The sequence below is a fragment of the Sus scrofa genome, chromosome 3 (genome assembly GCF_054392235.1).
Source record: "Sus scrofa isolate SSC_HxYL_T2T_F1_AM1 chromosome 3, Sscrofa_HxYL_maternal_Yorkshire_Landrace_v2.0, whole genome shotgun sequence".
NCBI classification, from domain to species: domain Eukaryota; kingdom Metazoa; phylum Chordata; class Mammalia; order Artiodactyla; family Suidae; genus Sus; species Sus scrofa.
In genome coordinates this window covers 102,751,741-102,776,282 of record NC_139385.1, presented here as the reverse complement: position 1 = coordinate 102,776,282, position 24,542 = coordinate 102,751,741, and the positions used below count along the sequence as shown (strand labels likewise).

General features: G+C 35.4%; 1 protein-coding gene and 1 long non-coding RNA gene across 51 annotated transcripts in view; one reads left to right on the top strand and one right to left on the bottom strand.

Moving 5' to 3' along the window:
- LOC146404813 (uncharacterized) overlaps nucleotides 1-17,605 on the top strand; it is a 34,942-nt gene extending 17,337 nt beyond the window's left edge. The window contains exons 2-3 of the long non-coding RNA XR_014841973.1: nucleotides 17,233-17,344; nucleotides 17,467-17,605. This is a non-coding gene — a long non-coding RNA (uncharacterized LOC146404813). The remainder of the gene's footprint in view (nucleotides 1-17,232; nucleotides 17,345-17,466) is intronic.
- The window catches only part of NRXN1 (neurexin 1), a 1,114,648-nt gene that overhangs the window by 325,381 nt on the left and 764,725 nt on the right, over nucleotides 1-24,542 (bottom strand). The gene's annotated exons all lie outside the window — the stretch shown is intronic.

Below are 24,542 nucleotides of genomic sequence, written 5' to 3'. Positions count from 1 at the left end.
AAAAAGAAACAAAGCAAAGCAATTAATTCCACAACCAATAATTCTAAGAACATCAAATGTTTATATCTCCCCTTCTGAAACTAGATTCCCTCAAGCAGTAAGAGAACTTTATTAAAAACTCTCTGGCAAGTAATTCAGTAATCAATTTACATTAGCACTATAGGCAGCAGAGGTGGAGACAGAAGAAATCACACCTTCTAGTACTTTAAGAAAAATCTTATTTTAAAGAACATACAACAAGCTATGTGAGTTCCTAATAAATTCTTTAAATTATTATCTAGTATATAAAGCTGTAATTGTCTAGCGATGGTCTTTGGTTGGCTTTTTTCATAAATTAATTGTGAAAATGGCTTTCATCAGGTTTTCAAAGTCAAGAATTTACTAAAATTATGGTGTTAAAAAAATTCATAAGTTAAACACAACAAAGACATGGACTTAATACTGAAATGCTTTGGAGATGACAAAGAGGAATTTTCCTTCTACAAATGCCAGAATGGAGGCCCACAGACATCAAGTGGCTTCTCAATGTCACACAGATGGTTGGGGGAAGAGTGCATATAACTCTATTCTCAGTGCTTTTCCTCTACACAGTGAAGACCTAAGAGCAAATGACTGCTTCTTGTTTAGGAAAATAACATAAAATTCACCAACCAAGGTCTCACCTCAGTCATCTCTCGAGTTTTTCTAATGATGTTTCCCTGGTCTGGTTTAAAGAGAATCAAAGTTTCTGAAATGTCACGTAACAGAAATGATTCATTCACTTTCTGACATTTTCAGGGTCTAGCCTGAACCTTTAAAAGGTATGGGGCCTTGCAAAGCTTTATTTGCAAGCATCCTTCCTCAGAAGCCATGTCAGCCTTCAACTCACTATAAACTTCCAAATTGCTGAACAGAGATAGAGAAGCCAAATCTTTATTAGTCATACGATAATCAGATTTATTCCACACCAGAAAGGCCTTTTTGGCAATGACACAATTCCCTGCCTTTAGCAATGGAATTAAATCCTGAACACAAAAGTACATACAGTTATTCTGAACTATTTTGAGGCCACTGTATAAACAACGAAATTCATAATAATTTTAAGCTAAAACTACAAATTTTGCTTTTGTTTGTTTTCTAACCTTAGTTCCTCTCATTTACCATCTCCCTATCTGCTATATTGAAGTCATTCTATACCTGAATAGGACCCAATTAACTGTTTACTAGTAATTTTGGACTAGAACTGGATAGAATATTAGTTTCTGACTTAGAAATCATTTCAAACTAAGCTCTAACTCCTAGGCCTACACACATGGAATACACATAATTCTCCCAAAGTGACTCTTACTTTTCCTGGTTTGTACTTCTCTACTGTACCTCGTTTTCTTTTCAGTGTTCCTTCCCTCTCTCACTCCAGCCAAAGTGAAAACCTTCACCTTATCATCTACAGAATTTGTTTTTAACTTGAAAACTATTATATCATATGTCAGAGTTGTCCTTCATTGAAATTTCCATCCTAAGACGTGTGTATCCTGAAAAGGGGGTTCCTGCTTTAATTCTTTGTATCATCATCAGCTTTAGGTGCATTTATTCATTTATTAATCATTAATAAGAGCCTAATATAATGCTTGAACTAAGTCAGAATTGGTAATACAATGATGCATAACTTAAGGTTCCTGATTCTCATGAGTATAAAAAATTTCATGCCTATATCCATTGCTAAGTAATCTGAATAATGTTAGCCCTGCGATGAGGGGACAGGTTGCCTAGATTGCTCTGATAATGAACATCATTGTCCATTTCATTATGTCTGTGTAAGAAACAACTGTGATGACTAGTCTTGAGACTCTTCAACCAGGTAATGATGATTCTTTTAAGTCAGTACCAAATCCTACAATTTTCTTGAATTACCTAGCTCAAAGTCCTCCGTGTTTTACAGGAAAGACATGGATATAACCTGCTAGTCCTGAAGCTTTATGAATTTAGTAATTATCAAGGACACCCAGGAGACAGCGCCAAGTGATCGAAATTAACACCATCAGTAAAGAGACATGTAATTTGGGTCCTTGAAAGACAATGTTCTGTCATTTCTATCCTTTTTTTTGCCAAAAATGCATAGTCATCAGTTATATCATGAGAAAACATCCAAGAAACTCAAACTGAGGGACCTTCTACAAAATAAATGGCAACATTCTTGAGAAATACCTAGGTTAGAGGGAAAAAAACAAAAAACAACAAAACAGAAAAAGACTGAGGAGTTCTCCCAAATCAGCAAATCAGAGGGGACTAGAGAGACATGACGGCTAGATGCAATGTGATATTTGCATGTGTAGAAATTAATAACAATAAAAATAAATTTAAAAAATTAATATATACTGTGGTTGTGATGAGAAAATGAGTCAAAGACAGGGAACAGTGGCGATTATGGAGGAAAAACATATCTCTTTTAACAAGAAAACACACACACACACACACACACACCTATGTGAGATTATTTCAGAAGTTGCTTGGAAAACTGAAAGCCAGATGGTTTAGTGAGGTGGTAGGGAAAGACTCTAGCTCAAAATAAAGAGTTGGGATTTTTGACAAAAACAAACAAAATATAAAGCTAAGACAATAGCAGAAAGATGCTGCTGGAGAGAGAGAATGAAAAGACAATATAACAGCATAATTCATGAATAAAAATATCCATGTACCCAAAAAATTAATTAAGCATTTGCTATATATCAATCACCATGCTAGACCCCAGAAATGAAGGAAAGGAATATGTTATAGCTCTAGAAGGCAGCTTTTCCATAACTACACAATCAGAATTCTTGAATTTCTCTTTTGTATTTCCATTCTTACAACCATTGTTCAGAGTGTATCATCTTCAATCTTAAATGTAATAAATACTCATCTTTCCTGATCCAATACTTTCCTGCCTCTCCCTAATTTAAATTTACTTTACAAACTAACATCAGATTCATTTGGGGGTGGGGGGCATGGTATCTATAATCACTTCTCTTATTCAAAGACCTTCAAGGATTAAACCACTGTCTACCAATTTAAGTGAAAAATCTTTAATTTTCAACATCCTCCATACGAACAAACCCTCTACCAAACTGGAGAATTCACTTGGTTTCATGAATTACCCCCAAATCCTTTTTGGAAAAGATAAAATTTAAGTTGGTTCTGGAAAAATAAAAGCAAATGCATTTTTGTGGGCAGGATTTTCATCAGAAAAGTCACAGAGGCACAAAATGGGTTCCATAAAGGAGTAAACTCACTCGTTTTAATGTCACTACTGTTTTTTAATATGCATTTTTAGGCACTATTATTTCCTATTTATTGTCTCCTGAATTAAATCTCTAGATAAATACAGAGTACAAATCATATAGAAGTCATTAGAACTGTTCGAGGTCAGTGTTAAAAAGAGATCAGATCAGTTCTAGTATTTCAGAATATTCATGATTCTATGAAATGAAAATTTCCTTTAACAAAGTCATATAACTTCACAAATTTAAAATGTGATATTAATATCATAAAAGAGAAACTGTACTTAATAAGACATATCTTAATGATGTCTGCTATTTATATTGAATCTTTTCCCTCCATCTTTATCAGAAATGAAACCACTTCTCATTTTCTTAAGCATTAGTCTATGCTTAGTAGAAAAAAGGAAATCCAAATTAAAACAAAGTATATAAAATTTTGGTTTGTCTGTTCATTCTTCATCTCAGACTCTTTGTAAAAGCTTATGAAGATGACAATGAGAATAAAAATCAGGAGTTCCTGCTAACTTCCATATGCTGCAGGTATGCCAAAATGAATAAATAAATAATAAATAAATAAATATTGGCCAGTTCTGAGTTATCAATCCATATATTTTTACAATAACAAGTATAAGGATCAAAAAATTGGGAAATTATACCACTTACTTTGATAAGTAATTTCTGGTATTTGAAAGATTTAAAATCCAAAGTTTTTTTTAACCCATGAAGATATTTAAGCAATAAAATTCAACAAAGGAAATGGGTATCGACTGTCATGGAGAAGGTGACGTAAAAGCTTCTCTACAGAGATCTTTCTATTTCACCACTCATGTGAAGATATATGTAACTATGTATGAGAGTCATTTTAAAGTTGAAATGATCGAAACATTTAGATGGTGAATTAAAGTGCCATATCGGCCCCAGGGAAGGAAAGCATCAACGTTTTCTTCTTCTGTATTTGGTTCACATAATTCTATCTTCCTAGACTAAAATTGCAAGGTGGATTCCAATCTCAATCTCCGATCCTTGAATGTTTAGGTCCCCAATCTCAAAAGACCCTCAGGTTGGAAATTTAAGTCTTTGAGCTCTAGAGTCTTCAAATAGCATCTCTGAAAAAGGTTGATAACGACCTATAAAACAAAGAGGGTGAACATAGACTAACATTTAAATTAAAAGATAAAGTAGGGTTCGAACTTAAAAATATCCATATCTAGGTTCATCCTTAAAAATATAATTTGTTTTCAATTGGTTATTGTATTCAAATGAAGTTTGCCATGCCATCTGTCTTTAAAGTCCTTTATATTAAGTTTAATGATTCATATGGGGAAAATAAGCCGTGTCTAACTCAGTATAGTCTTCTCACTACTATTAATCACTAATTAGAATTATTAACAATGTGATTCTTTTTTTTCTTGAATACTCTAAATCATTAATCAAAGAATGACATGACTTTCTGTTCCTTCTTTGGTATACTGAAGTGAAAGTCATACAACTTTTGGGTGGATGTTACTGAAGTGTTGATTTCAGTCAGATGTGTAATAATGCCATCTAAAAGCTACATTTAACCATGAGAGCAGTATTTTTGGAACAGCAGGCAGTATAAAGTGCTTTGTGAATATTAACATATTCTAGCAAATTAGTTTGCACTCATTATCATAAGCAATTACTTACTGTTTAGATGCAGCTCGTATTAAATTGGCAAGCAATTTGCAAGAATTAAAACATAACATAGAGAGCTTTCTGAAAATTCAACAATATACTGAGACAAATGATGCTACTAGGTTCACAGACCATGTACCAAATAAGGTTACACATTAAATATATTTAGCATTAAAATAATAGTTGGTTGGCTACATGAGCTTTTAATGCAAGATAATTTTGAAACTATTGTTTGGATGCTATCAGTACAACTGTGCATATCAGATCCTGGGAGGCGTTAAAAAAAAAGGTCTGAAAAGAAAGTGGGAAGGCTTTGTTTTCTGAGAAGGAACTAGATGTCAATTTGACTAAGTTTTGGTATTTAATAACCCATGGCATTGTCTTGAGTTATTTAGGACTACTCAGTTTGCCCTTTTTAAGATGTTTCTGTTGTCACGATCATTCTCCCCATTTATCTTTGTGGCAAAGACTGCTGATGTTCAGCACTATTCATTTCAACTTCTTTAATAACAGAACTCCAAAGTGGGCATCCAGCTATGTTGTGTATAAACTGGGCTTACAGCTGTCCAGTTAGATCCTACATTTCCCATTCTCCCTTGCAGGTTGATAGGGCCATGCGACTAAATTCTAGCCAATGATACAAGGACAAAATAATATATGATTCCTTCGGCTCTGGCCCTAAAATATACCAAGCATTTCCCTGCCCATGTCCCTCTTCCTTTTTGCTGAGTGAGGACCAAAAACTGAGCTAGCTGTCCTAGACCTAGAGGTGGAAGCCACAGTTTGAGAACTGTACCAATGAACTGTAATTATTATGTAAGGAGAGGGAAAAAAGAGAAAGAAGGGGCAAAAAAACCCCACTATACGTGTTATTCGTAACTATGCATTATGGAAGTTGAATTTTTACAGCAAAAGGTGTTTACATAGCCTTTAAGACAAATGACAAAATGTGTTCAAGCATTTTTTATACTCATTACTATTAAGTATATTTGATGGAGAAGGTATAATTACCTCTATTTTACAAATGTAAAAGAAATCTGTTCAAGATGTAAAGTGTCTTGTCCATGGTCACAAAGTAATATGAAACTTTTCTCAACAAAACCTTCCACAGAAGGTTAGTAAGAATTTATTACCCTTGTTATACTCAGCCAGTCCTGCCAGTTGGAATCTCATCCTGGCAGATTCTATGTGGGGGATGGGGGAGTTGGGGATTTCATATGTTTTCATGGATCTATCCTATTCCCCAATTCTTTTCTCCCTTACAAAATCAAAATAGCACATATTTGTAAAACATTGTAAAGAATGTTGTCTGTGACCCTGAAGCAAAGTGAAACTAATTGACCCACATTGACCCATCTGCTTGACTATAGAGCATTTACTTTAGGAAATTGGTAATTGTGAATTCTTTCTCTGTCTCTTTTGAGATGTAAAATTTTTCCCAGTATCTTGATAGTTTCATAACTCAGGAAAGTCTTTCTCAAGAGCCCTGGGAGCCACCTCTTTGAAATGTAATCATCAGGAAAGAATGACCCTCTGTCCTAGGCTCTGTGGGAAGGCAGAGGTCAAACTTGGATAAGCACCAATTAGCAAACACCAGGACCTAATGACCTTGAGTAACTTCCCTCTCCCACCCAGTATTTTCCCCCTCGCTTACCCCAGAGCTTAAAAAGTCTCTTGCCTTTTGTTTCAGTGGTGTTGACTTCAATCTCTCTCCAGTATTACAAAAGTCTTGAGTAAAGTCTTCCTTGCCAGTTTAACTTGCCTGGTACAATTTTTATTCTTATATCCACAACCCATTATTCATATTTATCACATTATTCTGCCATTTAAGCTAACCAGCCTCAGAAAAAGCAATAGTAACACAGTCAAAATAAAAACAGAAAACTGTTTTTTTAACTGAATGTCACTTCCTCATTCTCAGAGAAAAACCTCTACGTCTTTGTAGCAGGTATACAGAATATTAGCAGGGAAGGTTACTAATAAGAAATTTGGAGATATATTCTTTTGAGGTATTTATATAAATGGATTCAAAATGCTAAATAATATTTTATACCAATGTGCTGAAGAATATTTACCTAGAGCAAACTATAAAAGGTATGACTTCTATAGCAAAGCAGTGATCATTCTATCTCTATTCCTTGAGAATAGTCACAGCAAAACCAAATATGTAATTATCAATATAGAGCAATTTCTACCTATTTCATTTGGTCAAGTTGTATATGATTTGTCTCTAACAGTCTATCTTGAGGACAAGAATTAGTTCTCCTGGTTCCTTCTATTTACTTCAGAGCCTAGAATACCACCAGATATATCAGAGATATAGAGTATTTGATATAGTAAACAAAATAAAATATATAATATCCAAACCAATCTTGATGATATCTGTACTTTCATTTGATGTTTTAGGATCGAATGCCTTTGAACTACGTGTATAACAAATAATGTGAAGCTGGAAACAAAGATAAGCATTATGTGTCAAATCTGTATGTCAACAACTTTTCTCAGTGTCTGGAAAAGAACTATAATTTAGAAAGTACCATCAAAGGCTATAAATTGAGAGTTTTGAGAAAAAAGTTTGTTTGTTTGTTTTTTGGTCTTTTTGACGGCCGCACCTGCAGCACATGGAGGTTCCTAGGCTAGGGGTCTAATCAGAGCTGTAGCTGCTGGTCTACACCACAGCCACAGCAACACCAGATACAGGCTGTGTCTGCGACCTACACCACAGCTCACGGCCACGCCAGATCCTTAACGCACTAAGCAAGGCCAGGGATCAAACCCACATCCTCATGGATACTAGTCAGATTCATTTGCTGTGCCATGACAGGAACTCTGAGAAAAAAGATTATTCAAAAAAATCCAGTAGCTGATTTTTTTCCCTTCAAATGTTAACTTTAGAATAAAAGAAAAAGTCTTAATTTTCTGTTAATACACATTTATCATATGCTATTTTGGAGTATACATTTATATATTTCATGTAATCAAATACATTTACACACTCTTCTTTTTCTCAGAGTTAATGAATATTTGCGTATTTATTTATTTACTTATTGTCTTATTAGGGCCACAGGCTACGAGTCAAATTGGAGCTGTAGCCACCGCCCTACACCACAGCTACACCAATGTAGGATCCAAAGCCTTGTCTGTGACCTACACCTCAGCTATGGCAATGTTGGATCCTTAAGCCACTGATTAAGGCCAGCAATCAAACCTGTGTCCTCATATATACTAGTCGGATCTGCTGTGCCACAATGGGAACTCCTGAACATATATTGAGAACTGACACTAAAATAAAGATTTTGTGTATATTTTATACATATGAAAATCAAATGCCATGTTCACTAATCCGAGAAGGTGAACTTATAGATAACCAGTATCCCACTGGGGACAGATTAGTTTACACAACAAAACAGAACAAATGAAAAACCAAAGAATAACCCTTCCCTTGAAGAATGGCCTAAAATAAGTCTCTTTTGGTGCTACTCAAATTCAGACCTTTCAAGACTAAAAGAAGCAGGTTCTAAATCAAAGAAAATTTTTCAAGCTGAAATTTCGTTTATTTTTATGAACATAAATATCAAAATAATTATAAAGTGGCATTTTAAAGGATAGAAAAATAACTCTTTTCCCATAAGATGTTATCGGTTTTTGAAGCAATGTGAAAATTCTTATGTCGAGAAAGGCTGAAACATTTTTTATTCTTCTGCCATTTTAATATTTGCCAACAACACTTAATCCCATATTCATTTACCGTGTTCTTATCTATCTGGCAAATACCACTTCTCCTCCATGTACCATATAACATATCTTGAGGTGTAGATTCCTAAAATAGCACAGCCGATTTCCCTTTCAATCCCACTAATGACATGAAACTAGAAAACACACTGTCTCACCCATGACTAAGATGTATGAAATGGATTCAGAAGAGGAAAAGACAATTTCCGAAGTAACCTCCTAGGGCATCCACCAATAAACTGATCATGTTTCCATACCCATGAAGAGGTGAGAGCATGGTGGAATAAGAGTGTAGGAAAATGCACAAAGAGCCATGTCTCTTCCACAGGGGACTCTGGTGACCTACCCTGGAGGAATCAGTTATCATGCATTTTACTCATTCTGGCCCATACTCTTTCTAGATAAACTTCACCATGTCAAAGAGACACGTACTACAGAGGATGAGGTTTACACTAAAGCAAAAAGGGATTTGTGTGGAAGATTTTCATTGGGGAGTTGACATGATTAGTTTTGAATCTTAGAAAGGTTATTGAGGCTTTGATGTGGAAACTGGGATGGACAGGTAGGAGATGAGGCAAGGAGGCACAGCAGAAACTTATTTCAGAATGAAATATAATGGCCTTGAAAAGAAGCAGACAAATATAAGAAGCATAAAGGAGGCAGTGTCCTAAGGACTTTTGATGTTCGACCGGAGGTAGAGAGGGATGGGGAAGAAATCAAAGGTCTCCCCTAGGTTCTGACCTGGAAAGGGGTTAGATACTGTGCCATTCATTCACTGACATAGGAAGTTTCAGGGAAAGACTAGGATAAGTAGAGAATATAATGTTTTATATGTTTGAATTTAGTCGTCTTCTTCAATATGAGGATATTTTATCATCTTTACAGTCCTATAAAAGTTAGCACACTGCAGTATACAAAGAAGACACTTTTCCACTATCCTGCCAATGGAGCAAACATATAAATTTAAAAAGATGTTTTAATGAAAACTACCTTATGTGTTTTTTATTAAAATAATTTTTGCAAAACACAGCTAACCTGGATCTTCTCATCACCTTTAAAATAGTCTCCAGATAAAAACAAAAACAAAACGAAACAAAAAAGGAGTATCTTGTGGCACAGCAGGTTAAGGATCTGATCTGGCATTGTCACTGCAGTGGCTTGGGTCACTATTGCAGCATGGGTTTGATCCCTGGCCCAGGCGCTTCCATATGCCATGAGTGCAGCCAAAAATAAAAATAAAAATAAAATAGTGTCCAAATGTAGTAATACTTCATTTTCAATACAACCTTTTCATGGAACCCACCTGAACTGGCTACATGCATCATCTGAACATCTGCAGTTTTCCCTTTCTTCCAATAATTTTAAGCAACTTTTTTTATGGAAAAAGGTTTCACTATACAATATTGTCCCAAAATGACTTTTGCTTGATGGCTGCTTGGTTCTCTGCATATAACACTTGGTTAATTTATTGTGCCTGGTTGATTTGCTTCCTCTTCACATCAAATTTTTACTAACTTTTTTATGCATACAGAGCACTTTAACAAGTTAGGATGTGTTAGTTTACCAGTTATGCCACATAGGTGAGAAATGACCCACATAGGTGAGGGTCAAATGTAGCAATACTGGCTACCCTTAGGCTCAAATCCCTGCTGCTGCAGATGAAGTTGTGTTTTCTGCATTTTTTCACCTTTAAATGGTGGAAAGAGAGAAGTGGTGATGGAATCCACCACTATCAAAAAGTATGCTGTGCGTCATTAACTCTGCTGACCCTCAGTACCAAAAAATTGTTAAAGCCTTTTTCCCTAAAGATCAAGTCTACTTAGACATTCTGAAATGTAACTGTAACTTTGATCAAGTGGACCCTCTCTCTCCTAGAATAGTGGGCATGGTTACTCTTAGTCCATATGAAGCCCTCAGGCAAATTAGAAAAAAGCAAATCTTTTTCAAAACCCTTTACTTCCTACGGCTGTAAAATTATTATAGTATACTGATTTTGTCAGCATCTGCTTGCTCTTTCTTACAAGTTTATCATATCATATATGCAGCTCCATGGGGGTAACAATGTAAATGAACCACCTTTATTTACATTGTTACATTCATTTTACATCTTGCCCAAGTGTACACAGCATCCCTTTAGTGAAAAGGAGGAAACTTTTGAGCTTGGTTCAAGAGAGATTCAACTCCTCTTGGATCCTATTGTTTTGTACACAACCAGGCTCCTGGGGGAGAGGAATGCAAGAGACACAGAAAAGAACCATAATTCCTAGTCAACAGTTTTCCTTCATGCAGTGCAAACACCAGTGGCAAAAGAAGTTCAAGCTTTTTCTTGGAAAGAAGCAGTTTCACAGAGTCGAAATAAGATCAGTCACAGACCTAACTTGTGGAAATGACATTCCTGAAAAGAAAGACAATATCAGAGCAGTGCTAATCCAAGATGCATGAAGAGCTAAACCAAAGCAGGTAAAGCCTTATATTTGAAGCACAGATTTCAGCCAGACAAAACCATGACTTGTGAAAACTAGACTTTGAGGATCCTCCAGAGACCAGTCTCTTCCCATTTTCCTCTATGGCTGCTCCAAGGTACAGATTCAATTTTGAGGCAGGTTAAATTGGGGGTCCAAGTGGGAATATGTGGTTAATGAATTTTGCACAATCTCCCTTCTTTCCAATTAAAAAAAAAGAAAAACTCTCAAAGAAGATTTGATGGGTTTTATTGAGTCTTTCCAGCTTTCTCCCCCAAGACAGATATTCAAACCATGGTGGAGACAACCAGACTATGAATAAAACTATTAACTCTTTCTTCTAATTTGCAAAACTGTAAGCATTTATATTTTAGAATCCACTCCCATTCTGAAGCCCTGAAGGACTCAGACTTTTCATGGATATCCAGGTGAATTATATTACTCTAGGCCAAATTTGGCCCTGCAAATGAAGTCATAGGCACAAACTCAAAATATTTAATGATTTTCCCAGACTTTGCTTAACAAATTTGTGTAACAAAGAAAGCCTTCAAGGTAAGCCCAGAGACATTCCTGGAGTTAAACTGAAAGGTGGTAAAAATGAAAGCTCTTCTATAATGTTTTTGAAAGCAGCAAGATTACTTTCTAGTCAGTGTTACTCAAAGTTGATACACAATGAAGGGCAGTTGAAAATGGAGGAAATGTGCTGAAGTCCAGGAGCCCCCCCAGAGTTAAGTCCAAAGACACACATAAACTCACGGAAGAGTAATGCCCCTTACAATTTTGTTAAAAGAGATGCATGAGTTCAGTTTAAAACAAACAAAAAACAAGTCAGCAAATTCGGTCCCAAAGAGATTTCATTTTTTGTGGGGGGGCACACTCACAGCATGTGGAAGTTCCAAGGCTAGGTATCACACCCATGCCACAGTTGCAACCTGTGCCAGAGCTGCAGCAACTGCCAAATCTTTAACTGGCTGTGTCACACAGGCACTTCTAGATTTTATTAATTTTAAAAAGGCATATTAACAATATGAATGCATGTAAAAATATGATGTCTTTATGTAAACTGGATCCTTTACTTCTCTCACCAGAACAATATCTGCATTATGAATTCATTAGTAAATTCTACTTATTCTATGCTGGTTCAAATGAGTAAAAATAAGATTGCAAATGAACACAGCTAAAAAACCATCATGTAACATAGAAGCACTCAACCTTGAATCAAGAAAGTAGGATCTATTCCTAACTCACTGCCCTGTAACTTTGACAAGTTCATTGAAACATTTCAATAATCCTCATTTTCTTCCTCTGAAAATAAGGTAGTTGTTCTAGGTAATCGCTATTGTAACTTCCAACTCTATTATACTCTGGGTTTAAAATATCACTCCACTAAAGCTGGCACTAACTTTGAACTTGATCCCAGCCCACATTGAATTTTCCAGCTAACATGAGCAAGAGGTAGAAAGGCATGTTTAGCATTGAGGCACTGTAGCCTCAATGATTTCTTTCGGTAGATTATTTTGCTTCTTTTTTGTTTTGACTTTAAAACAATAATTGTACAGAGCGTTCACTATATTTTATGATTGTGCAATGATATGTAAGAGAATATTTTATTTTATATAGTAATTCTTCCTATGATTATGGAAAAATAATACATAAATACAGGCAAAATAATAAATAGAGTATTGGCTAAGCATTGTTAGTAGTTAATGCTCTTATTTCATATACCCTACATGATTGGTCTAGTAATTTCATCCAAAATCAATATAATATAAAATCTATAGAAATGACAGTCTAAAATGAGCCTAAGGTTTATTAAAGCCTAGTTACATAATTACTGAAGTCTTCTTGGTCTAAAATCTATAATTACTGCAGTTAGTACTAAAAAGATTGGGTTAAATGTTATTAAGCAAAAGCCACACTGGCTGATTTGTTTTGTGAATACATGTTAAGATAATTCCTACTTAGAAGAACAGAATCATTCCAAGCAGGAATGATTATGAGCCTTGGTAGGTTCTATTGTCACAAATATGACTCAGATCCAAAAAGGGATTCATTATCCTATTCCAACAGTCAATTTAAGTTGTGAAAATACAAATAAAGGTGAAAGCCTATTCTCTACAAGTGTAACTGCACTGGTATCATTCTCTCACATTTCTAGCTGAGAAAGACCAGCCATCAGCTCAGTAGTCAAAGGCTTACTAAGTCTTACACTAAGGTAATCCTGCTCACATTCACCAAGACCAGAGCCATTTGTTTGTTTGTGTTAATGAGTCTTGGCAGAGAATTTTAAGTCCTTTATAGATATCCAGTTAGATCATCACAGTGCTCATTCCCTGGTGGATAATAGTACTTTTGAAATGCCACTAAACTTTTTACACCAGAGGGTAGAAAACCATATTTTCTTCAGAGTTGCATGACAGTACCCTACATACTAGCTGAATTTCATCTATCATATTGCCTTATTTTTCAAGAATCTGTTGGAGGCCAAATGGCAAGGTGATGATCATTTTTACCAAGGGAAAAGAAAAACACAACAAATAACCTGACCTATGTCATAGAATTCGTGAGCAGGAAGAAAACACAGGAATACTCATAGTAACCTCTCAGGCTTTAACAATCTGCCCTTCACACAGACATCCCATATTAAAGCAGTAACAATATTATACTTCCTGTATTGTGACACCATATGTACACTCAACAAATGTTGAGTGAGTGAATCAAGGGCAATCTCCACTATTCACCTATTCAAAGACTCCAGCTGGAACAAATCATTATATACAGATAACTCTTATTCCTTCAAACACATTTGGGCAATTTTGATAATATTGTAATATTCATAGGTTATAGGTAAGAGGTTTAATTACAGTTTGTGATTAAATAACATTTATATATTGCAGAGATTGTGAAAAGTACAGAAACGAAGAAAAAAGGAGACAAAGCAGGGAAGGGAAAGTTTTTAATAATTCAGCTATTGAGAAAATATGAAAAGAAATAAAGAGAAGAATAAGAGCACTGATATTGAACTAAGTTAGATCATGCATCCTTCTGGAGTTCTCCAAGTTGTCCCTGCCACCAGTCTTCTTATTTCGTTCAATAGCACAGCCTGTTTAGGATGAAGGCTACATCCTCAGACATCAACTTAACTTTGCATCACTCTATTGACTGGATATTTGGCTCAGCACCAGCACAGACCCAGATTGGTCCAAAGGTTGCTCTCTTGGTTTGAAGACCATTTAGCAAGTGCTATCGTGTGAAATCAATGGACTGTTATTGCTTTCATCTTTCTCAAGTTCAATATTATAAGGGTCCTTAAGATTTAATGAACCTAGTCTGTTGAGTGAAGCTTTCCATCTGCTATATTTCTTCTAATGTACTAAAATGGCTTGTATGGGAAATGAATACTACAACCTTATGCAGTGGGACAAACGTAACTAACAGATTTATGACATAAGGACAATGTGTCAGGAAGGTATATATTTAAACTAGTTTTTCAACAATGAGATTTTAAAGAGAAGGGATGAAAAAATTCCTAGTGATTAAAAAAATAAAAAAGAAAATCAGCCACAATGGAATACACACACACATATATGCACAGACAAACAGAATAGATAACATTGTAGAGCAGTCACTAGGTCTCTAGAGATCGTTAACATTTAATATCCAAGGAAACTAGCCCCTCACTCCTAAAAAAGAAAAGCATCTTCAAAGCCAGATCCTGAAACAGGTAAATGACAATGAAATTATTTTGAAAGAAGATAAATGACAGTCAGACAAGTGGAGAAACAAAAAAGAAATACAGCAGTAAGAGGTAACTGAGAGAGAGGAAAAATTCAAATAATGATAAATCAGTGCAAGCAGGTCAATGAGAAGAAGACTGTCATGTACTCCAGCAAAAGGATGATTTCCCTGAGTGGTACAGTGAAATTGAAAAACTCACCCATAATATTAGAGAATAGCTATGTTCCAATTTTCTTAATGGATTTTGAATGATCTGTGTACATGATTGGATAAACACTGAGGATGCATTTCAGCAGAGTTATCCTCTTAGGTTTCTGTCTTTTGTGGGTTTTTGGTTTGTTTGTTTTGTCTTTTGGAGACAAAGAGTGGGAACGGGATCATGGATCACTCTCATATAAGACCATATATCTATATTCTTGGCAATAATTCCATCATCAGGACCAGCAAAAGTCTGCCCAACTGTCTGTGAAATTAAGTCATGCTTCCAGGTCTTCTCAAGAAAACAAGAATAAAAGAACTATGGCAATTGATGGGGTATACTAAAGAAAGCACTTATTTATAAATGTTTCTAGAGAAAACTATACTTCTAGACTGATATTACCCCAAAATTTCCTGAAAAGAAAATTCTACTATCCATACTAACTCACAGCTTCTACAAAACAGTGAAATTTTCAATTCAGTTTTCTTCCAAACTCACTCTACACTGATGGGCTTAATATGGTCATATAAAGAAGCATAGAAACTTGCTCCTCCATCCTTAGGGAATTTATCTTAGAGAAAGACCAACTCACCAATTCCAGGTTCTCTTGTATTGGGAGTGTATTTGCTTTTTGGTAGAAAATACTACCAAATTGCTGAGGAAAACAATTACTGAGAAATAAAGTGTTCTATGATCTGATTTTACTAAAAACAAGCAACTTACTGCCAACTCATCCTAGTAAGTTCAGAAAATCAGAAAACAGCAGCAACTTTCCATGTGAGATTAAACCTCTCTATGCATTATAGGAACAACATCAGAAGAAACTAGTCTAAAGGCTTATCAAGAAGAAGAGGTTCAGTGACTGCACTCACCAATCTCTACAACCAAAAGCACTATTATGATTAAATCATAACATTAGAAAGTTGCAGATGAATCTGTTGCATTACAACATGAGTTATTAGTTCCTAGACAAAGGGCACAAGACTCCCTGTTACTGATTCACTGTAGGAAACTCCTTCCAATAGCAACAAGCAAAGGAGAAAAACACAAAACCAAAACAAAAAAATAGGACAATTTTCCAGGCACCTGTTATTCCAAAAGTGCCACTGCCATAGTTCAAATAGCAAGAAAACACTCAAAGGTGATTTCACAGATGAGCATCCAAATATCATGGTGCTACTAAAATTTCTCAATAAAATGTGGAATAATATTATTTTCCCATAAAGGGTTCAAGTTTTTAACCTTATAAAACAGAGGTGACAGTAGAACACAAGGTCAGAGAAAGTCATATATTCATCAGAAACCTTCTACTCACCGCACGCATTCATACTTAAAGAATAAATATTTTCCCCAGGGGTCATGGACACTGACATTCTACCTTTAGAAATAATTTCTCTAGTTTAGATTGCTTACTCTTACTTGCTTCAAATGCACAAGACAGGCACATTAAAGCTAGAAAAATGGTCACATAAAAATAGAGTTTGGGGATCGTTGTACAACTATAAATGTAATAAAGTGCATTGAGTAATTAAAAAATAGATTTTGAGGATCAATTTTGAACACTAACTCTACAGGTTTTCAAAGAATCCTCCTGGAAAGAACAGTGTTAGCTCACTGTAACTGAAAGTAGAAATAAACCCTGACAATTACCATAAAATTAAGTGGGAAGAAAACATAATCAAAATCAAAATCTCTGAGATGAAGATCACTGAGAAAAAGAAAGAAAAAAATTTGTGGAAGACCCACTGTGGTATCTGGTTTTGGAGGGGTATTAAGAGGAAGGTGGAAAGTTAGCTGTGAATAATACTGGCTAAGGCGACTTTGACCCTGTCTACATTGCCATCTTTTTGCCTTTCCTCATCACTGCTGTACCCAACGGATGCTTCCTTGTCATTAGTGAATCCACTATGAGAGAGGGTGAATGGTTCCCTGTTGAAAGACATGAAAGGTTATGTATGGAATTTAAGGAAAAACATATGGAAAACATAATTCCATTCTCCTCTGTCAAAATCACTTGGATAAATGAGTATAGAAAATATTACTTATTTTTCTTTATTTTAAAAAAGTGATGGAACACTCAGCTTAATCTCACAGACAGATAACTACCTAGGGAATTAATTACTTGCTTTGTGCACACCTTATGATCACTCTCTTAAAAGAACTCCCAAAGCAATCCTTCGCACAGGTCCACTGCTATTCTGTTTTTCAGAGGCTGATGTGCTCTGTGAGATTATCAGAAAAAAAAGTTGTTTCTGTGTTTAAATGGAGAAGCAAATGAATATAACAGACAGGAAGGATGCAGACAGAAAGGATGTTCCAGTGTAAGTACAAGTTAGTCCTGTCTTTGACTTTGCGTCTGTCTTTAGCCAATCATAAACCACAATTTCCTTGTTTATGCTGCTGAATTCTGAAGAAAGTAAATTGTATTCACATTTTTTTTCAGAAATACTGTGTTAAAAATATTAGTATGTGTCCTTTAAAAAGAAGGTATAACACTCAGAAGAATGTTTTAAGTGTACAAATTTCCTCAAAGTTAAAAGGAAGCATTCATTATAATAGTGCCTCAATTTTCAAGCTGAACCATAAACATCCAGGATGGTACCAAAATTGAAAGTAAAAAGCGGTAAGAATATCTTCCTTTTAACTTCTTCAGAAAAATGAAGGCCCTTATTTTTTGAGGTGGGGGTAGGGTGGATACCTGTCAGTTTGTTTTCCTACCTGGACTGCTACATCATTGATCCAAACACGTATTTGATTAATAACAACTAATCAAGAAATATGTATCTAATATCCAAACATATGAGACATTATAGCGGAATACAAGAAAAGCTTACACAGTGGATATATAATAGCCATAGCCAGGGTTTGGCAAATTAGGAGTAACAGTCACATTCATAAATTCTTACATTTTAAAAGTACCTTATAACTTTCAAAATCTGTTTTGTTTTAGTCACCTCATTTAATAGACATTGAATAATGTCAATTCTAAAAAGACGGAGATCCAGAGGTGGAAGTGATAGAAAACTTACCCTGGAACTGGCATTTGGAAGATGAGTTAGGTATGAGCAGGAAAGAAAGAATAGGGCAATTACAACTGAAAACTGCAATGGTCTTAATTCTCATAAGCATAAACTTCACTAGTTCCTTAAGAGTGCAAATATAAGCTTTTTTATTATCCTCCTCAGGCTTAGTCCTCCACCTAACAGTGACCTAATTTGTTGAATTAACCAGTGGGAAAGATTGGTCTTTCTGTATGTGTCTTCATCATTAACGTGATATTTCACAAAACAGCTGGGGAGTTCAGGGTATAGCCCATGGCTATGGAATATAATTGAGCTCACAGACTCGGGGAGTCAATCCCTTCACTTAAGGCTCATTAGCCTGAGCTCCAAAGATCCCAGGAGGTGATTCCTTCCTACTCTGAATCCCCATAGCACACATCACCCAGACAATGTCTGTAGCACAACTTGGGCACTTCATGTAAAATACTGTCTGAGCTCTTTGTCTTCCAATTGGTTTGTGTTGTCTTTGTCTTCCTTCCAAATTAAACCCCATAGCTCCTTGCTATTAGGAACTGTGTCATCAGGATACTTGATCTAGGCCACAAAGCTTCTAGCAAAGTACTTGATACAGCATAGGTGTATGACAGATGTTTGCTTTGTGCCTTCAAGCTGTAAATGCTGTTGCATATTTATGTTGAAGTAATGATGCTTTCGTGCTTGGATTTTAAATTGTGACACTGGAACATGTGAATAACACCAAGCAGGCCATGTAGGTTCTTATGGCTTCTGATTATCAGGTAAGAGTTGCTTAATTTGATATTGTGGCATTCTAGATTTGGAAAAGCTAAATCTAGTCAAAAGCCATCTAGTCCAGACTCCTCATTTTATGCATAAGGAACCAGGTTAAGAGAGAGGGGAAGTACCTTGCTCAAGATCACAAATAATGTTTTGAAAAAAAAAAAGAAATTAGCATTTGTTGTAGGCTTAGCATATAGTAGGCAGTTGTATTGCAGTGAATGAAGAGGCTACCAGATGTGGGTCACATGACTTTCTGGCTGAAAAGGCAACTTGTTATTTTTATAAGAGTCAGAGCGGGTGTGGAATACTGTTTACTCCTTTGTTTTCCTTTTGCTGTACTATTTCTGCCAGATATCAGGCAAAATATTTGTATTTTTCTATACAAAAGGAAAACATGTTAGGTAATAGGACCTGCTCTGGAAAACTTAGCAAGGAGGTATCTGAACATGCTGTTCATCTTAGCTACTCTAAATAAGCCCATGTTAGTTTTCATTACTCCTAAAATGCAGTATTGAATGAAATTCTACATCACCTTTCTCTCTAGTTCTTGATTTAGGATTCTTAATTTTCTCCTCTGGACCAAGAAGTCACGGAATATTCACGCTATCCTCCAAATGTCTTCTCTTCTCCTCACTGTTACCTTTCTGTCTCAATCTCTCTAAATTGTTTTATACTTTCCACTTAAACTATTTATCCTTATCAGGATCACGTTTCTTCTTTTCTCATCTTGCACTCTGTACATCACATGTTTTTCCTAAGAAGTTTTCACTCCGTTCCTTAGCACAATCTAATGAATAAGATGTCAGTGACTGAGAATAAAATGTTGCTTCTTTTGCTCACTCTCTGTGTCTAGCAATATGGCAGTGCAAATCAGCCTTTTCCTTTTTATTTTTACCTCTCTATAAAGTAATATAGTATTGTTTCCACTTAGTTTCCACCAATACTGTTTATTCCCATTTTAAAAAGAGAGACAAGGAAAATGGTGATTGCCTCTGGCTGCCAATAATGGAAGAGATTACAATTAAATTGAAATAAAGAGATCAACCACCATAGACTTTCACTTTGAGGTAAATTCTACTTGCCTGACTAGAGAATCAAAGTACAACATTTAATGATTACACCAGGGAGAAAGAGGTTACGTGCTGCTGGATTTAAGCTTTAATAAGTATGTGACAACTGCCAAAAAAGTATTTTTAAGAATTTAAGTGAAATAAACACGTTCCTCTTTGGTAAAAAAAAAAAAAAAAAAGCTTTAATAAGGACTTCAGATTTATGATAATACTGATGTTTGAAAGTCCGGTATAAACGTCCCTTCCTGCCTGTCAATCATCTGATTCAGTTGTTGGTTCCAGAGAGTTGGACCATTTTCAACCCAGGGGATTTTAGTGAATGAAGGCAATGCTGACATCCTTGAGAGTTCTTCATGGGATCCAGGGTCCCTTCCCCAGAGGGCATTGGTCTTAACACCTGCCCAGCAGGAGCTACCAGAGTATATTTCAGTGCAAAATTCTGTCTAGCTAATTTGAGTTTTAGTTTTTTATTTTGAAATCGTCTTTTAAAATATTTACTAAACAAAAAAATGGCCATTCACATTGCATATAAAATCAGGTATAAAATTCCATGTACTCTATCTCCCAACTTTGTATTTAAGCATGTCATTGTGTCTGTATATTTATATATATTCATTTTTAAAACACTAGAAAGACATACACAAAAATGATAATTATACATAGCCAATGGAATTATTGGTGATTTAAATTTTTTAATTTTATAATTTCATATATATATATGTCATAAATATGAACTTACATTAGTTTTGTAACAGAGAAAAATTCTATATATATATATTTTTTTTTCTTTAAGAAAGGCACACCTTCTCTACCTTTCAAATTCCTGCTATTTTGTGAACTAATTCTTAAGTTTTCTAATGAGATTTGAATTACTGTGCTTTTAAAACTATAATCTGAAGTAATGTAAGTGTTTTGGAAAATAACTCAAGCCTGTGGGGACAAGAGCCAAAGTACCTTACTCTGAACCTTACACTGTGGGAAAGATCCAACTTGGGAAAAATTCTTTCATCCATGAAATCTCACTTCTGTTGATCTTTTTCTCCCCACAAAGAGTTTAAAGAGGCAGCTTTCAAATTTTGTCCTTTGGACATACAAGATGTAAAACTTAAAAAAAAAAAAGTCCAAACTGTGTGATGATCTCCTGTTTTCTACTCAAGTCTCATAGAATGTCCCCGCTTTACATCACTGGTATTCATGATTCCCTATTCCAGGATATGGCATTTTAACATATTGACTACCTTAAGCTGAAGGAGTCTGAGTAAATGGCAGAAGCAGGAAGGTCACTGTGACCTCCCCTCTTTGCAATACTTCCTTGAAATCGATTATAAAACTCCCATGTCAAAGGTACCCTTCTGCACCAGGGGGAAGGAAGACATTCTTATCATCACAGAAGGGTAATTGGGGACTAAGAAATCCTACAAATAAATGTTGTCAAAATCACCCTGAGCTTTCTAGTCAGTTTTTCACTTTTCACTGCCCTTAAACCTTCCTCCTTTGTCTTGTCAAGTCTTTGAAGATTTATTGTTTAACTGTCTAAAAAGTATTTAAAAAAAAAAAAAGGCAGGAGTTCCCATTGTGGCTCAGTGGTTAATGAATCCGACTAGGAACCATGAGGTTGTGGGTTCGATCCCTGGCCTTGCTCAGTGGGTTGATGATCCTGCGTTGCCGTGAGCTGTGGTATAGGTTGCAGAATTGGCTCGGATCCCACATTGCTGTGGCTCTGGTGCAGGCCGACGGCTACAGCTCCGATTGGCCCCCTAGCCTGGGAACCTCCATATGTTGAGGGAGCGGCCCAAGAAATGGCAAAGAGACAAATAAATAAATAAATAATAATAAAAATTAAAAAAAAGGCAAACAACTTCTTTCTCAGATCACTTCTTCCCATCTTCATTCTTTTGTGAATGCTCCCATACACACATAAAAATTCAATAGAATTTGTACATTTTTCTCTTGTTAATGTCTTTGTCGGTTTAATATTCAGCTCTAGCCAAGGACCTAAAAAGACTGAAAAATTTTTTCCTCCTCTAAAACTTCAAAGGAAGTTTGCATTTCAAGGTACATATAAGATACTTGGGAACCATGTGGGAGAATTCCAGGCATCACACAGATATTAGGTGGATGTGGTTAAAAGAGATCATAAATAAATAAGATGTTTGGTGATCACCTTATTTTGTACGACTACACTAATCCACCAGTAACAGCAGCGCAAGCTGGGGGAAAGCAACTGTGAATTGTAAACTATTTTGTAAACACAGGAAGCTTTAATAAGTACAGATATATACAATCATTAACTAGACTGACAAATACTAAGTATTTCTAGAAAAGTCTATTTCCAGAAAATATTCTTTGAATGGTATCAGATTTTGCTTACCCTTAGTAATATTATTGTTTATATTTGGATTCTTCTAAACTATTCAAAAATATTTAAAATCCAAGATCCTTACCAACTAAAATGCTTATTAATCCTTTCTCTAGCAAGATAAAAGGTACCCTTCTGTTAATCATAATTGACAATTATCAAAATTTGAATTCTAAAATAGATTTTCTCATTATAGACAGTTTATAGACACCATCAAATGGTAATAGACAAGAAAATTATATACTTATATATAAATATATATAAAGATTTTTAAAGCATTCTTTCAAACACTCAGGTCATTTTGTGTATATCCATTGTGTGTGTGTGTGTATATATATGTATATATATAATTGCATACTTATAATGAGATAATGTACAAGAAAACAATTCTGAACACCAAAAAGGATTACACATAGGTTAACATTATAAGGAAGCAGTGTAAAAACTACTGGACAATATTTAGGCAAAACACAAAATATACCAATATTTTGCAAGTAAGTGTTAGGCTACCTGATTTAAATCACCTTTCAAAACTCCTGTGGAATGTAGTAATTATATCTAGTTGTCAATAATGAAAATGTACTGTGATTAACTTTAAGGATGACAGACTACCATATACTCTGTCTATGAGGAAACTTTTATTTGCCTGTCCACAGAGGATTGTAAATGAGATTCAGTGGAGGAAAACCTGGTGATAATCATCTCATTGCTCTCTTTCACCCATAATATTCAAATGGCCACTAAAAAGGGCTACTATTTTTATTGATGCAATATAATTAGAGGATATTTTCAAAATGTTACTATCATAAAATTCTATTCTGTTTTGTTCAATCTTATTATAAATGGAGCTTTCTGTCTAAACCATCAAGGTGTTAAAATATTTTAGGACTAGCTGAAACCCAGTGAAAGCAAGTGATACATTTTAACAAAGTTTTTCAGGTTACTGTCATATAAACATACAACTCATGCTATATTTTTTTGGCACATAGTGAGATTTCAACAAAATGTATAGATAAGTGGAGAAACCCATTCATGGGTGGTGTATTTATTTTAAATTAATTTTTGGAACTATCTAAATGAATATTTGGTATTATGAAAAATAATTTAAAAGTTGGAAATACTGGTGAAAGATTTCAGAGCAGTTGTATTCTTTCCCCATTTTTTTCTTTTTTTTTTATTTCCACAATACATTAATTTTTTTCTGCTATACAACATGGTGACCCAGTTACACATACATGTATACATTCTTTTTTCTCACATTATCATGCTCCATCATAAGTGACTAGACATAGTTTCCAGTGCTACACAGCAGGATCTCATTGCTAATCCATTCCAAAAGCAACAGTCTGCATCTATTAACCCCAAGCTCCCAAACATCCCACTCCCCCCTCCCGCCCCCTTGGCAACCACAAGTCTATTCTCCAAATACATGATTTTCTTTTCTGTGGAAAGGTTCCACCATTTTTTAAATTTCTCTTTTGATGGCCGCACCTGCAGCATATGGAAGTTCAGAATCAGAGCTGCAGCTACAGGGCTTATACCACAGACACGGCAAAGCAGGATCCAAGGTGAGTCTGGTGACCTACACCAGAGCTCACAGCAATGCTGGACCCTTAACCTGCTAAGCAAGGCCAGGGATCAAACCCACATTCTCATGCATAGTAGTTGGGTTCTTCACCTGCTGAGCCACAATAGGGATGCACTCTCTCAATATGGGCTCTCTCAACAATTTTTTCTTAAAGAAAAGAAGAATGAAAAAAAATTACATCTCAATAAAATTAGTATACAAACCTATGAAGAAGTGCTTTCAATTGCACTGAAAATTGAACCCAGCTAAAGCATTAAGCCACTGGAGGAATGGACTTTGTAGGTAATGGACAGTGTGATCTGAGTCCCTCAGAAGTAAATCACACAACCCCAGGAATCAAAGTGCTTTATGGGGAGGAGCCATGAGACCACAATGCAGGAGAGTCACTGACCCAGGAGGCATACCTGAATCAGGAAACACACAGGCTTGCTTTTTTTGCAAAAAAGAGATTATACCTTTAGCTATGTAGTGGGGAAAAAGTAGGTAACAAAAAAACACCTGAAGATAAGTAAATAATACGAACCATAGCTATATGACATCAGCAATCCATTGTGAAGTTGTTAAATACCTGCCCCTAGGGGTGAAGACTTGGACACAGAGATAGGTGTGTTGGTGATGAAGGATTCAAAAAACGTAGATGAAAAAGAAGCCAACTGCTTCCCTAGTTTACCACCCTGTATTTCTCCCATATTATCCTTCAAC